At 39.2% G+C, this 14,761-nt stretch overlaps 1 pseudogene; it reads left to right on the top strand.

Moving 5' to 3' along the window:
- LOC103016931 (40S ribosomal protein S6-like) overlaps positions 1-1,293 on the top strand; it is a 31,728-nt pseudogene extending 30,435 nt beyond the window's left edge.
- The last annotated feature ends 13,468 nt before the right edge of the window (positions 1,294-14,761 follow it).

Raw genomic sequence — 14,761 nt, forward strand, 5'->3', positions numbered from 1 at the left:
AGTCTGAGCAACACACAATCACAAACGAATATATCAAAACAATTTTTTTACTTCACAGAAACATAATCCTCAACATGCAAATATATAAAACATAATAGGAAAAAACCCATGACATGTTAATATCATAATTTCATAAAAGGCTAACGCCCTATCAGAACATCAGTCTTTAGTAAAATCCATAGTGTATGTACTGTATATGATAAATTTAACATATTGTTAAACACTTAAGACATAAGTGAATACTTAGAACAAAGCCCTCAAACCCAAATAAGTATAATTAACTAATAGATATGAAAAAATATTCAGCTGGCCTCACAAGTAGTCCAATGAATGCAATAAAATTTTATTAAAGCAATAAAATCAGTTTTGGTCAGCCTATCGAATTTCCAATTTTTTTAGTAAATGATTTAGTTTTGGCAAATGAGCTTTAAGTTAGACATTTGCACATGCCTGGCAGGAGTGTCAATTCATATTTCTGTAAATCAATTTGGCATCAGGTTTTAGGAGTTGTAAAAACAAATCCTTTCACTCAGTAATTCTACTTCAAGAGTTTATCATCTCTGCTGTGTTTCAGAGGCAAGCAACTGCTTCAAGGCAAAGCTGGACATCTCTTTCCCAACCATGGGTTGCCAGAAACTCACTGAAGTGGACAGCAAAGGCAAACTTTGGAGCTTCTATGAGAAGCGTTTAGCCACAGAAGCTGCAGCAGATGCTCTGGGTGAAGAAGGGAAGGGCTATGTGGCTGGAATCAGTGGTGGGGATGCCAAACCAGGTTTCCCCACAAAGCAGGGTAGACTAGGAGGACTAGAGGAAAAAAAGCACAGATCTGTTCAGGTGATGCACTGTGGATGCCAATATGAGTGTTCTCAACTCGGTTATTATTTTAACCAATAATAATCATTGGAAAAAGATATTCTTGCACTCACTGATACTACTGCGCATTATCGCCTGGGGCCCAAAAGAGCTAGCTGAACCCACAAACTTTCCAGTCTCTCTAAAGAAGATGATGTCTGCAGTATGCTGTGGAAAGCTCCTGAACAGAGAAGGTAAGAAACCTTGGTGCCCAAGACTCAGTGTTAACGTTATTCCCTGTGTCCTGCAACGCCAAAGTCGGCTTGTTGCTCTGAAGAAACAGGGTACTAAGAAAAATTAGGAAGAGGCCACAGAATATGCTAACCATTGGCCCAGAGGATGAAGGACACCAAAGAAAAACTCCAGAAACAGACTTCCAAGAGATGGAGGCTGTCCTGTCTGACAGCTTCTACCTCTAAGTCTGAGTCCAGTCAAAAATAAGGTTTTCTAAGAGTAAGAAATAAATAAGGTCAGACTTAAAAAAAAAAAAAAGTTTATCTTAAGGAAATAATCAGAAATGTGGACAAAGATTTATACATAAAGATATTCATCTTAGCATTATTTGTTATATCAAAAGCCAGAAGCAACCCAAGGGCTCAAACTTAGGCAAAGTGTTAGATAAACTACATCGTATCTGTAGGATAGTGTGTTGTGCAACCATTAAAATGAAAATGGGTGATGAATCTTTAATGTCAAAAGATAATGCTTATGATGGATGTGTGAAATGAAAATAAAAAGAATTGCATAGATAGCATTACCCCAAGTATGTAAAAATCCATAAAAAGATGCGTGGAAGAAGATATGCCAAAACTATAAACATGGATTTGATTATCTTTGGTTGGGTGGTTTTATTTTCTTCTTTTTACTTTCAATTTTTACAAGCTAAACATCCTTGGAGTCGTCTCAAGAGATAATTGCTAGAAGCTTTCCTTGTCCTTAGAGAAAGGGCTGGGTCACGTGCTTCTCCCTGTGTGCCTCCTGCACTTTCTCAGTGCACACCCCTCTCTTAGCATTTCCTCGTGGTGCTCAAGTTTTCCGTGCATATATCTGCCATGCAGTCCTGACACTAACTATGTGGAATTGGGTCAGATTTCACAGGTCGAGAGCACAGAGCTCTACAATATACCCCTCACTTCAGACACCAGCTGCAAGCTCTAGAGTTCTCAGGCCACTCACACTTCTGACCAACCAGCTACAAATCTGGAGCTTCCCACTACCTCCCCAGGTTCTATAATTTGCTAGAATGACTCCAAGAATTCAGGAAAGCATTATACTTAGGATTATAATTTTATCATAGAGCACACAAATTAGAACCAACCAAATGAAGAGACACACAGGGTGAGGTCTGAGAGGATCCCAAACAAAAATGTTCCCTGTCCTCAGGATGTATGACCCTCCTGGCACATTGATAAGTATCACTAACCTGGAAGCTCACCAGAGCTTCCGATACACAGAGTTTTTATTGGGGTTTCATGACATAGGTTTGATTGATTGAATCCTTGGCCATGTGATTAAACTCAATCTTGAGCCCCCGTCCCCTTCTCAGAACTTGGATTTATAAATGCGTGGCTCAAAACCTTAACCCTCTAATCATGCAGTATCGTCTCTCCAGCACGGAAGCTCCATCCTGAAATTATCTAGGGGCTCACCAGGAGTCACCTCATTGGCATAAATCCCAGTGTGGTCCAAGGGACCCACAATGAATAACAAAGACACTCCTTTCACTTTGGAAATTCCAAGGGTTTAGAGGCTCCCTCCGAGGAAGTGGGGCAAAGATCAGCCGAATTCTTTCTTATACAACGGCATCTGTCTCACCCATTGGCTATGGCCTCCAATATGGAGGGACCATGCCTATGCCTGGGATTGGCACCCAGCAGATTTTTTTTTAGTAAATCTGGCACTTTAGGAAAGTTAGCCTAAGGCCCATTAGTAAATTAGAGAAGGTCCTTTCTGTCTGTGAGTCCCAGGTTGACACTTTCTCTGTTACCTTCCACCACAGTATCCTCAGAAGGTCATTTTTCCAGGAATTAGTAATTAACTGATGTTTTGGTCCTTTGATTATTTAATCCATCATTGAGAACAGTAATACGACAGCAATGACCATGAAACAGTTTTTTCTTTCACCATCTTTTTTCCCCCCTCCTGGGTGATAGCTATCTATAGAAACACGTTAGCTAGTCTTGAATTAACTAGGAAATTAATAGAGAATGTATTAGCTTTGTACGAGAAAAGGCAACAAATAGAAGCACAGGATTGACAATTTCATGGCTGTGTTTATGAGTGTTTAAGACTGTCAATATTAAGTAAGTTATAGAAGTAAGTGCTGGTATTTCCATTTTTGTTCTTAATCTAAAGATGGCCTGGGGATGGGCTTTTAGAACATCAATATGGTGTTTGGTGAATTTAACAACTTAGTTGATTGTATTTATGTTTGCTCGTTTATTCCAAAAGTTATTTACTTCTGGTAGGTTATATAGTCAATGCTGAGTATTGAATATTTAACTTAGTTCTCCAAGTCTTTCATAATTTCTATTTCACAATTTACTAGATTAAAACTAGGACTACTGCCTAGAGTTTTTTTGTTTTACTTCATAAGACTATGTACTCAAAATTAAGTCCCTTAAAATTAAGTCAGCTTTTTATTGAGGCAAAATAATACATATCCTAATTTTAAATGTTTTACACAAAGACAACGGCAGAAGTTTCTGGGCATCACAATTCACTAAGTTTTTCCTCTAAGCACATGGAGACGCCTTGCTGGCGTCCTAGGACAGTGGCCCTGGGTGTTGCTTCACTTTCTCCAGGCCCCTGACTGGTCTGAACTCGTATTTTTTCTCTTCCTATCTGAGCAGACTTAATTCCAAGCTTGTGCGAGAAGACAGGACTTTTTGTAAATTAGGATGAACAGAGAGCCTTCTGTCTTTATTGGATTTTTTATAGTCTCCTGTTCTTGCCTGAGGGTAGGGGTCTCCTGTGACTATATTCACAGTAATTCCTAGGTATCATCCAATACCTGGTCCATATTTAAATTTTCCTATTAAAATCAAGGGTTGATTTTACTTTATTTAAAACTGGGGAGAATAACAGCATGTTTGTATTTAACAGGATGATGCAGCCAAGAAGGGAAAACGGACGACGCAGGGTTGAGTAGAGACCTTTGCAGGGTGATGCCCTTAACCAGGGCCATGCACCTCACTCAGCTCCAAGCAAGACTGTCACGTGGCCTTCTCTGTGCATGGTTGTCCCAAGAGGGTGCATCAAGGGGGCCTGTCTGTGCAGGCTACAGGGGATGGGACTGAAGGAATTAGCAGCCCACCAAAGTGGTCTGAAGATTATTTTAAACTGAAAACATCTGAACAGACAGTAGCCACAGAAAGACATTATCTCAAAAAGAAAAACCTCCCGAAAATATAGCTGCCACTGACTGCCCCCATCTACCCTGCCTCCCGCCCCCCAGGGAGTTTCCTGTTTGAAAGAAGACAGACCTTCAGCCCTGAGAAATATGAATTCAGCTGCCATACTCCCTACCCCCCACCAGGAGGAAATTTCCACCCAGGAAGAAAATAGTCTGCCCATTTCCATTAGCATCTAAACACTCAATAAGGGCTTCCCTGGTGGCGCAGTCATTGAGAATCCGCCTGCCAATGCAGGGGACACGGGTTCGAGCCCTGGTCCGGGAAGATCCCACATGCCGCGGAGCAACTAAGCCCATGAGCCACAACTACTGAGCCTGTGCTGTAGAGCCCACGAGCCATAACTACTGAAGCCCGAGTGCCTAGAGCCCGTGCTCTGCAACAAGAGAAGCCACCGCAATGAGAGGCCCACGCACCGCAATGAAGAGTAGCCCCCGCTCGACGCAACTAGAGAAAGCCCATGTGCAGCAACAAAGACCCAATGCAGCCAAAAAATAAATAAATAAAATAAATAAATTTAAAAAAAAAACACCCAATAAAAGCTTCCATACATTCCCACTGAAACCCTAAGCCCTGCTCTTTGTTAAGCTGGTATATAAAACTTTATCTCTATCCATTCCCTGAGTTACTCATCACTGAGCAACTCCTGTGTGCTCCTGTTAAAGAGATCTTGTCTTTTCTCTAGCTAATCTGTTTATTTTCGGTTAATTTTCAGGCCTCTGACTATTTGGACCTAAGCTGGTAGAAAAAAACTTTTTCCTTCCCACAAGATCGTAGGTACATGTGGAGAGTTGGCCTTAGTTAAGAGCATGGACGCTTAATCTATAGTAACAGGAGAGAAGGCAGAAGGATTTATGTATATTCAGACTCTCTCTCATTCGCAAACACACTAGAAGTGTCATCTCTTCTCACTGACTCATGTCCTCACTTCCCATTCACTACTCTACCTATTCCAATAAGGCTGCCAGGCTTAACACATATTCATTCAATTATTCATTCATCAAATGTTTCTTGAATCCTACTAGATAGTCTAGGCCCTGAAGATACAGCATTGAACAAAATCCAAAATTCCCCTGCCCCTGTGGAGCTAGATCTCTGGTGGGGGAAAACAGATGTGAAACAAACTACATAGTACTTTCAGTGGTAATAAGTGTGATGGATAAAAATACACACACACGCACGCACACACGACAGGCAGGAAAGAGAGTGATGGAGTGTTGGCTGCCTCACCAAGAAGGAAGCACTTGAATAAAGACCTGAGGAGGTAACGAGCAAGCACTATGGATACAGTGGGAAGTCTTTTCCAGGAAGAGGGAGCGGATAAGCGGTGGGAGTGTTCCTGGTATATACAAGAAAGAGCAAAGAGATAAGTAGGGAATAAACAAGGGGAGGAGGCACAGCAGGAGATAAAACCAATGAGGTCATATGGGGCCAGATTGTGTGGGAGCTTGTAATCACTGCAAGTGCTTCGGCTTTACTCTGACTCAGCTGAGGACCCAGTGGAGGGATGTGCGCAGACAAAATGGACTGTGGGGAGCAAGGATGGAAACAAGGACAGCAGTAACAATGTTGATGAGATAATTCCACCAAGAAATAATGGACACTGCTTTGGAAAGCAATCTGGCAGCTCCTTAAAAGGTAAAACATAGAGTTACCCGGTGATCCAGTGATCCAGCAATTGCACTCCTAGGTACACACCCAAGAGAAAGGAAAACAAATGTTTAAACAAAACATGCATATGTATAGCATCATTATTCCTAAGAGCCAAAAGGTGGAAATAACCGAAATGTCCATCAACTGATAAATGGATAAACAAAGTGTGCTATATCCATACAATGGAATATTATTCAGTCATAAAATGAATGAAGTACTGATATATCCTACAACATGGATAAACCTTGAAAACATTATACTATACGAAAGAAGCCATTCACAAAAGACCTCATCGTGTACAATACCATATGTATGAAAAGTCCAGAATAGACAACTCCATACGGATACAAAGTAGATTAGTGACTGCCAGGGACTAGGGGAAAGAGGGAATGAGGAATGACTGTTAAATTTTTTTTTTCTTTTTAAATATATCTTTATTTCTCAAACTCAAAGCTTTATTTCATCAAGTTCTAACACATTTTGCATTGACGAGTGATTTCACCTGCATCCCATAAGAAGGTCAGTGGCCATTACACCAAAGAGGAAACCTCACATATCCTAGGAAATTAATATTTGAAAGGCTATGCAAGTATAGAATAACAAAACAGCTTCCAATTTAGTCTAATTTGTATCTTTTCATCTATAGTAATTTGGAAATTAATGGATAAAAACTTAATTTTCCTAAAGCAATGATTTTTTTAAAAATTCATGAAAAAAAAAAAGACCAGATTGCTTGAGTTTTAAAACATCCACAGATCCATATTATTTAACGACTTCCTCTTTAGTGGATGGTCTTCTCACCTTCCTATGCAAACACAGGAAATTTTGGAACTAAATGTTCCAAAATTAACTGTGGTGATGGATGTACAACTATGCAAATACAATAAAAACCACTGAGTTGGGCACTTTAAATGGATAAACGACATGGTACATGAATTATATTTCAATACAGCTATAATTAAAAATAAGAAGAAACAATGGAGTTTAGCATAGGGAGGTGGTGACATGTGGTTAGGGGTCGGAATACTTTGAAGGTAGAGTTAATAGAATTTGGTGAAGACTGGATGAGTTGTAGGAAAGTAAACTAAGAGTCAAGGATGTGGCACTGACACTAAGTGAGATGAGGGAGAATGCAGGGGGAAGAAATTTGGGGAAGAAAATCAGGAACTTTCTTTGGAATGCGTTAAGCTTGTGATGCCAAGTAGACATTCAATATGCAACTGGAGATATGAGTCTGGGGTTCAGGAAAGAGATGGACTGGAATTTTACATTTGGGAGTTATCAGCATATGAATGGTACTTAACTGGTTAGAGTCATCAGTTACCTCGAGGGAGCCAAATCTTCACCTTGACTTCTCAATAGCACTGGACATTATTGACCACTGTCTTCATGTAAAATTGTCTCTTCCCTTACTTTTAGTAGAGAAATTTTTGCTGTTTTCTTCCTTCCTTTCTTGTCTCTCCCAATTTGTTTCATTTGCAGGCTCATCGTCCTCTACCTAATCTCCAGTTCAGACTTGTTCAAATTTTGCTCCTGTATCGTTTCCTTCATGATACTGTATATTCTCTGAGAGATTGTATCCACATCTTAATTTCAACTATTTCTTATACATAAACTTGTAAGTGAGCTTCAGATCCTTCACATAACCACTAAATATATATCGAAAACATCTCTAATTCAACCTGTGCAATATTGAATTCATTTCTACCTCTACTCCCAATCCAAAACCAGTTCTCTTCCAACATCCCTCATTTCAATGAGTGAGTTATGTATTTACGTAAACCACAAGCCAGAAGCCATCCTTGGTATCTCTCGCCCCAGCATATCTAATCCATCATCAAATTCTGAGACTTTCATCTCCTAAAATATTCTCTAAATGTCTCTACTTTTCTTTATTTTTACTGGTGAGCAATGCAAATACATTTCTACTCTATAATTTTTCACACAACAACCCCTACTGATAACCAGCATTTCTACCATTCTTATGCCCTGGAGGCAGACTAATTACAAAATATTGTGGACTTAAAAAAGGGGACAATGGGGGCATGGGTTCCCTTTACATGTTGAGGATTTCTCCTCCTCAATGTTCTCTATAACTTTCCTTTTCGATTTTCCTACTTCTTGTCTCTTTTAAATCCAAATCATTCCACCAGTTATCACCAGACTAATTCTCGTAACATGTAGTTCCATTAATTTCCCAGCTAAAAATTCAAAACTGCATTTTGCCTATGAATTTAAGAGTGAACTCCTAATACTAGCATTATAGTTCCATCATAACAAAGTCTAAATACTCTTCTTCTCTATGTCCCAGTGTTGCGGGTTGAATAGTGTCCCCCAATTCATGTCCTTCCTAGAACCTCAGAATGTGACCTTATTTGAAAATAAGAGTCTTTGCAGATATAATCAAGTTGAGATGAAGTCATCAGGGTGGGCTCTAATCCAAATGACTGGTGTCCTAATAAGAAGAGAGAGATTTGGAAACTGACCCACAGAGAGAACACCATGTGACCACAGAGGCAGAGACAGGAAGGATGCATCTCTAAGCCAAGAAATGCCAAAGATTGATGGCTTCCACTAGAAGTTAGGGAAAGGTAAGGTAAAGTTCTCCCCTACAAGTTACAGAGGGAGCGTGGCTTTTCAATGTCTTAATTTTGGACTTCTATCTTCCAGAACTATGAGACAGTAAATTTCTGTTATTTCAAGCCACTCAGTTTGTGGTATTTTGTAATGGTAGCCCTAGGAAACTAATACATGCAGTTACTTTGGAAAATTCAGTGTTCTCCTAAACCTGCACTCTGTTTTTTAAAAAATTCAGGTATAATTCATGCACTATAACATTTATCCCTTTTAAGTATACAGTTCAGTGATTTTTAAAATATTTTCACAAGGTTGTATAACCAACACCACTATCTAATTTTAGGACATTTTCCTCAGCCTTAAAATACATCCCATTCTGTTAGAAATATAGTTCCCCAATCCCCCCTCCTCCCGGCCCCTGGCAACCATACATCTTTCTCTATGGACTTGCCTGTTCTAGACTGCACTAATTTTATTTGTTTCCATGCCTTTTTCTCATGTCCTCTCTCCATTACTCCTATTTGTGTCTTATAACTATTATGTCATTCACTCACTCACTAAACTGGTTCTACCTGAGGACAGGGGATGTGTATCCCTGTTCCTAGTACATATGAAGCATTATAACATGCTTCCTGATTGAAAATACGAATCAATGAATGCCCATCTCAAAGGCCATCCTCTTTCTATCATCTATCTTTTCTCATTTGGTTCAAATCTATGTTTCTAACTCATGTGGTTCTCCTTGGAATCAGATTGGTTTTGATGTATGAAATATAAACACACAGCAATGTGTGCTACAATATTCAGTGGACAAAATTCATTGAATAAACTACTCTGCAAGTAGCATTGAACAAGACTCTCTACTGGGCAAAATAATCACGATCATGAAATAGACATAAATGAATGGTTGAGTTTCTTGTTTTTTAAGGCCATCTGCACCCTTTACTTTAAAGATATTACAGTCTGAATGGGGCTGTCCGAGACTAGAAATGCTATGAAATACAAGAGATCAGCACGTGGAATCTTGGTCTAAGTATGAATTGCTGATAGAAGACAAATGATGTTGCTTGAAATTGTGACTTGAAAAGCAAGTACCATGAATCATCCCCATGTATAAGGTTGTAATCATAACAATGGAGAAGTGATACGTGAATAGTTGTTATTTACTATGTTGTTGGCAGAACACTGGCCAATTCATGGCTATGCATGTAGCTTAAATGTTGCAACGCGAATACACTTCATATTATCTGGAACAGGAGACACTTCTGTTTCCAATTATTATTATTTTTTTTTTACCGTGTATTTAGAAAAAAGAAGATATCTTAAATTAACTAAAGCTAGGACAGCACGTTGTGCTTCTCTGTTTTTTTTTAAATAATTAATTTATTTTTATTATTTATATTTTTATTTTTGGCTGTGTTGGGTCTTTGTTGCTGTGTGCGGGCTTTCTCTAGTTGAGGCGAGCTGGGGCTACTCTTCGTTGCAGTGTGTGGGCTTCTCTTTGTGGTGGCTTCTCTTGCTGCAGAGCACGGGCTCTAGGCACGCGGGCTTCAGTAGTTATGGCTCGAGGGCTCTAGAGCGCAGGCTCAGTAGTTGTGGCGCACGGGCTTAGTTGCCCCGCGGCATGTGGGATCTTCCCAGACCAGGGCTCGAACCCGTGTCCCCTGCATTGGCAAGCGGATTCTTAACCACTGGACCACCAGGGAAGTCCCTGGGCTTCTCCATTGAAGGACACCATATTAAAAGAATAGGACTAAGTATGTACAGTACTGCATAGCACTTTAAGATATTCACAATATTTAAAACACTCTTGTGACTTAAGCATTATTATTGTCCCACATTTACAAATGAGGAAGTGTCCTTGGTAAAATGAGATGATTCGCTTATGAATCTATCAAGGTAGTACATGGTAGGGAGGCAGGACACAAACCCACATCTTTACCTTCAAACTTCAAACTCACTGTGTCCACAATCCAAATGTTAAGCACGCACTAATAGGCAAAGTTGCTCTATTTAATCATGATGATGATGACGATGTAATAAAAATACCAATAGTAAATCTATTGATTTATTTGTCTCCATTAGAATGTGAGTGCTATGAAGAGAGAGATTTAGTCTTGTTCACTGCTGTATCCCAGTGCCTAGAACAGTCCCTGGCACATAAACCGTCTAATAAAACTTCTTTGTAAATCAAAATAATACATCACGTTTTCAAAGACATTTCACAAATATTACTTCATTGTTGTCATAGCAATTTCTAAGATTTCTGACTCTGCTCCAATATTCTTCTTATTACTCCCCATTGTATAAAAGAGGACTTAAAATATCAGCACTGAGATATTACGAATAGGATATATTAGTCATCAAGACCAGTACCATAATAGGATCCCAGCCGATCTTACCTCAAGGATGACAAGTACTGACTTGAATAGGTTGGCTTCTCTATGGATGGAAGGTGTTGAAAGGCACGTAGAGAAATTCATCGGTGAGGAACACACACATCTGTCAAGATTAAAAAACAAAAAATTCTGTTAAAGTTCTGAAATGTGGGAGAAGGTTGGCTTCCCTTCATAAGGAAGGTAGTGTTCAAGAGCATTGCCTGTTAGAGCTACTAAAATGACTTTCTCTACTATTATCCTGGTTTTTTACATTCATTATGGAGAATCAAAATGTGAGTAATTGAGTTTAGAAATGAGTATTCTGTTTTCGAATAGAAAGGTAGTAAGACCCTGGGCTCTGAGTAGTCTCCTCTTAAGGGGCCCAATTGTTTTGACAGGAGGAGATGCCGAGTAAGTGGGATGTAGCTCTGCTTCACTTTCTTTAACACAGGAAGTGGGAAAAGGGATTCTGCTGTCAAAGCAAGTTTGAAAACCACTTTTATTTAAAGTATAATGCCGTCTGTATCCAGAAAAGATGATTACTCTAATTGGAAAAGATACATGCACCCCAATGTTCATAGCAGCATTATTTACAATAGCCAAGACATGGAAGCACCTAAATGTGCATCGACAGAGGAATGGATAGAGAACATGTGGTACATATATACAATGGAATAGTACTCAGCCATAAAAAAGAATGAAATAATGCCATTTGCAGCAACGTGGATGGACCTAGAGATTATCATACTAAGCAAAGTAAGTCAGACAGAGAAAGACAAATATCACATATCTCTTAAATGTGGAATCTAAAAAAATGATACAAATGAACTTATTTGCAAAGCAGAAATAGACTCACAGACATAGAAAACAAATTTATGGTTACCAAAGGGGAAAGGGGGGTGGGGGAGGGATAAATTAAGAGTTTGGGATTAACAGATACACACTACTATATGTACACTAGATAAACAACAAGGACCTACTGTACAGCACAGGGAACTATATTCAATATCTTGTAATAACCTATAATGGAAAAGAATCTGAAAAAGAATATATATATCTTAATCACTGTGCTGTACACCTGAAACTAACACGACATTGCAAATCAACTATACTTAATTTTAAAAACCCCAATGTGGAAATCAATGTGCAAATCAGAAAAAAAATAAGGATTTAAAAAAAAAAAAGGTATAATGCCATCAACACCATTTTGTATGGTCTTATTTATGTTTTACTCTCCATCCAGAAGCAATATCCAATCAAAGGTAGGGCAAGGTATTTTGAATGTAAACATTGCTTATCCAGCTCTCTCAGAAAACTGGAGCTCAATTAAGAAGCTGAAAGGGGCTTCCCTGGTGGCGCAGTGGTTGAGAATCTGCCTGCCAATACGGGGGACACGGGTTCGAGCCCTGGTCCGGGAAGATCCCACATGCCGCGGAGCGGCTAGGCCCGTGAGCCACAGCTACTGAGCCTGCGCGTCTGGAGCCTGTGCTCTGCAACAAGAGAGGCCGCGATAGTGAGAGGCCCGCGCACCGCGATGAAGAGTGGCCCCCGCTTGCCGCAACTAGAGAAAGCCCTCGCACAGAAACGAAGACCCAACACAGCCGTAAATAAATAAATAAATAATTAAAAAAAAAAAAAAAAAAAAGAAGCTGAAAGGTCATGAAGAACCTAGGGGCAGGACGGGAATAAAGACGCAGACCTACTAGAGAATGGACTTGAGGACACGGGGAGGGGGAAGGGTAAGCTGGGACGAAGTGAGAGAGTGGCATGGACATATATACACTACCAAACGTAAAATAGATAGCTAGTGGGAAGCAGCCGCATAGCACAGGGAGATCAGCTCGGTGCTTTGTGACCACCTAGAGGGGTGGGATAGGGAGGGTGGGAGGGAGGGAGACGCAAGAGGGAAGAGATATGGGGATATATGTATATGTAAAGCTGATTCACTTTGTTATAAAGCAGAAACTAACACACCATTGTAAAGCAATTATGCTCCAATAAAGATGTTAAAAAAAAAAAAAAAAAAGGAAAGGCTCACAATAAGCATAGGCCTCCCTGACACCACAACACCATCCTCAAAACTATTAAGCTGTTTACTCACAGGCAAGTCTTCAGTCTTCATCAGGACCCGCTCCCCGGAATGCTAAGAGCCTCAGCTCTCTGGTTTCTCAACCCCTAACAGGAATACAACACCCAAGGAAGGACGAGAGGCACCAGGAGGGTGATGGGGCTCTTAGAAGTAAGTTCTACTCGCCGCAAAACGGAAGTGGGAGAGATTGGTTAGGAGGACAGAGCCCCTCCTCCGCACCCCCTCCGATTTTGTAGAGGAGACAGGTGTGCATTGTGAGCGACTCTGAGACTAAATAACTTTATAAGCCTCAGCTGACTCACAGGACCCGCAGATAGAGAGGTGGAGTCAGTAATGTTTATAACAGTGATGTATTTTAAAAATATTTAAAACACTCTTGCAAATTAAGTGTTATCAGTATCCCACGTTTACAAAGGGGGGGTTAATTTACATTTAAAAGATTAAATTATGTTTAATACTGCTCTTAAAAACAAAGAGAGACCTATGTGGTACAATTTTAAGGAAATATTTGAAAAATCTTGGTAGGTTAAAGGGAAAAGCCTCAGTTACCTGGAAAAAATCCCAGTGTTTGCAACAGTGAATCCCTAAGGGATTTCCAATAAAGGAAGTGTTACTTTACTTAGATGTAACCATATGTTCAATTACAGGAAGGCACATTTGTGGAAAATCAACAAAATATCCACAGTTTTATTTCACAAAGCATAGATGATAATGTGGGTTTCTGTAATAGTTTCCTTGATATCTAAATTATTTTGAATAAATGTTTTTAAAATTAGTTTGTGGAAAGTAAGTCTGTTCTTTAAGTTTGGTGTTTTGTAAATAAATACATTATTTTAAAAAATGCATTCCTACCGGAAAAATGAATGGTACTGTCTACTGTTTTGCAAAGAAATATGTATAAAGATAATTGCTCTGCTTTTAAAAACTAAACAGATAGTGTTTAGGCTTTTTAGTCACCTATTATATTAAAGTGCTTTATTGTCATTAAAATTACTTGTGCCCTTAATTCACCTAAAAATTTGTGGTCTCAATTCACCAGAGAAATCATTCATCCAATAACATGAGTGAAGAGAACTGATCAGGTACACACACACACACACACACACACACACGCACATCTTGTGACACCACCCAAAACCCACAGCAATGGTGTCAGCCCAGAAATACAACAGCTATTGAGAAACAAATATTCTTTTGAAGAAATATTTCCTTTGTGTCTATCCTACTTTTCTTTTTTAAAAAATCACTTATTTCATTGTGAAAAATGAAATCAAATGAGGTATGCTTGAAAAATGAAAGCTCTGTACACTCCATATGCAGGAACTAAATCAGGACATGTGAAAAAGTGTAGATGTGCTACGATATAATGCACTTGGAAAAAGAATTAGTTTTTTCTCTGCTTTCTGATGGAGAACTCCATGAAAGTGTGCCAGCAAGAACAAGTTCCTCTAAGTGACATTTCATTTCTTAGCAGCTAGATAGATTAATGCTTGCTTCTCTGCAGCTCATGCATTACTAGCCCTAGTACTTCAGAAATGAAAAATCATGTACTCAATTTATTCTTTATTGCATAAATGTTATACAAAGAGAATGGAAATTTGCATTTGGGTCTTCATTCCTGATAAAATATTGTGGTCTTGATAATAGGTTAAGAAATACTATAGTACCACTGTCCTTTCATACTTAGCCTCTATAAAACAGCCTAATGGATTATATGTCTAAGATGAGGAGAGATGAAAGTAGAATTATGTTAAATTGTGTAGCCTCTAAATAGATTACAAAAAAATTTATCACCTTTT

Source organism: Balaenoptera acutorostrata, chromosome 2, assembly GCF_949987535.1.
Source record: "Balaenoptera acutorostrata chromosome 2, mBalAcu1.1, whole genome shotgun sequence".
NCBI lineage: Eukaryota > Metazoa > Chordata > Mammalia > Artiodactyla > Balaenopteridae > Balaenoptera > Balaenoptera acutorostrata.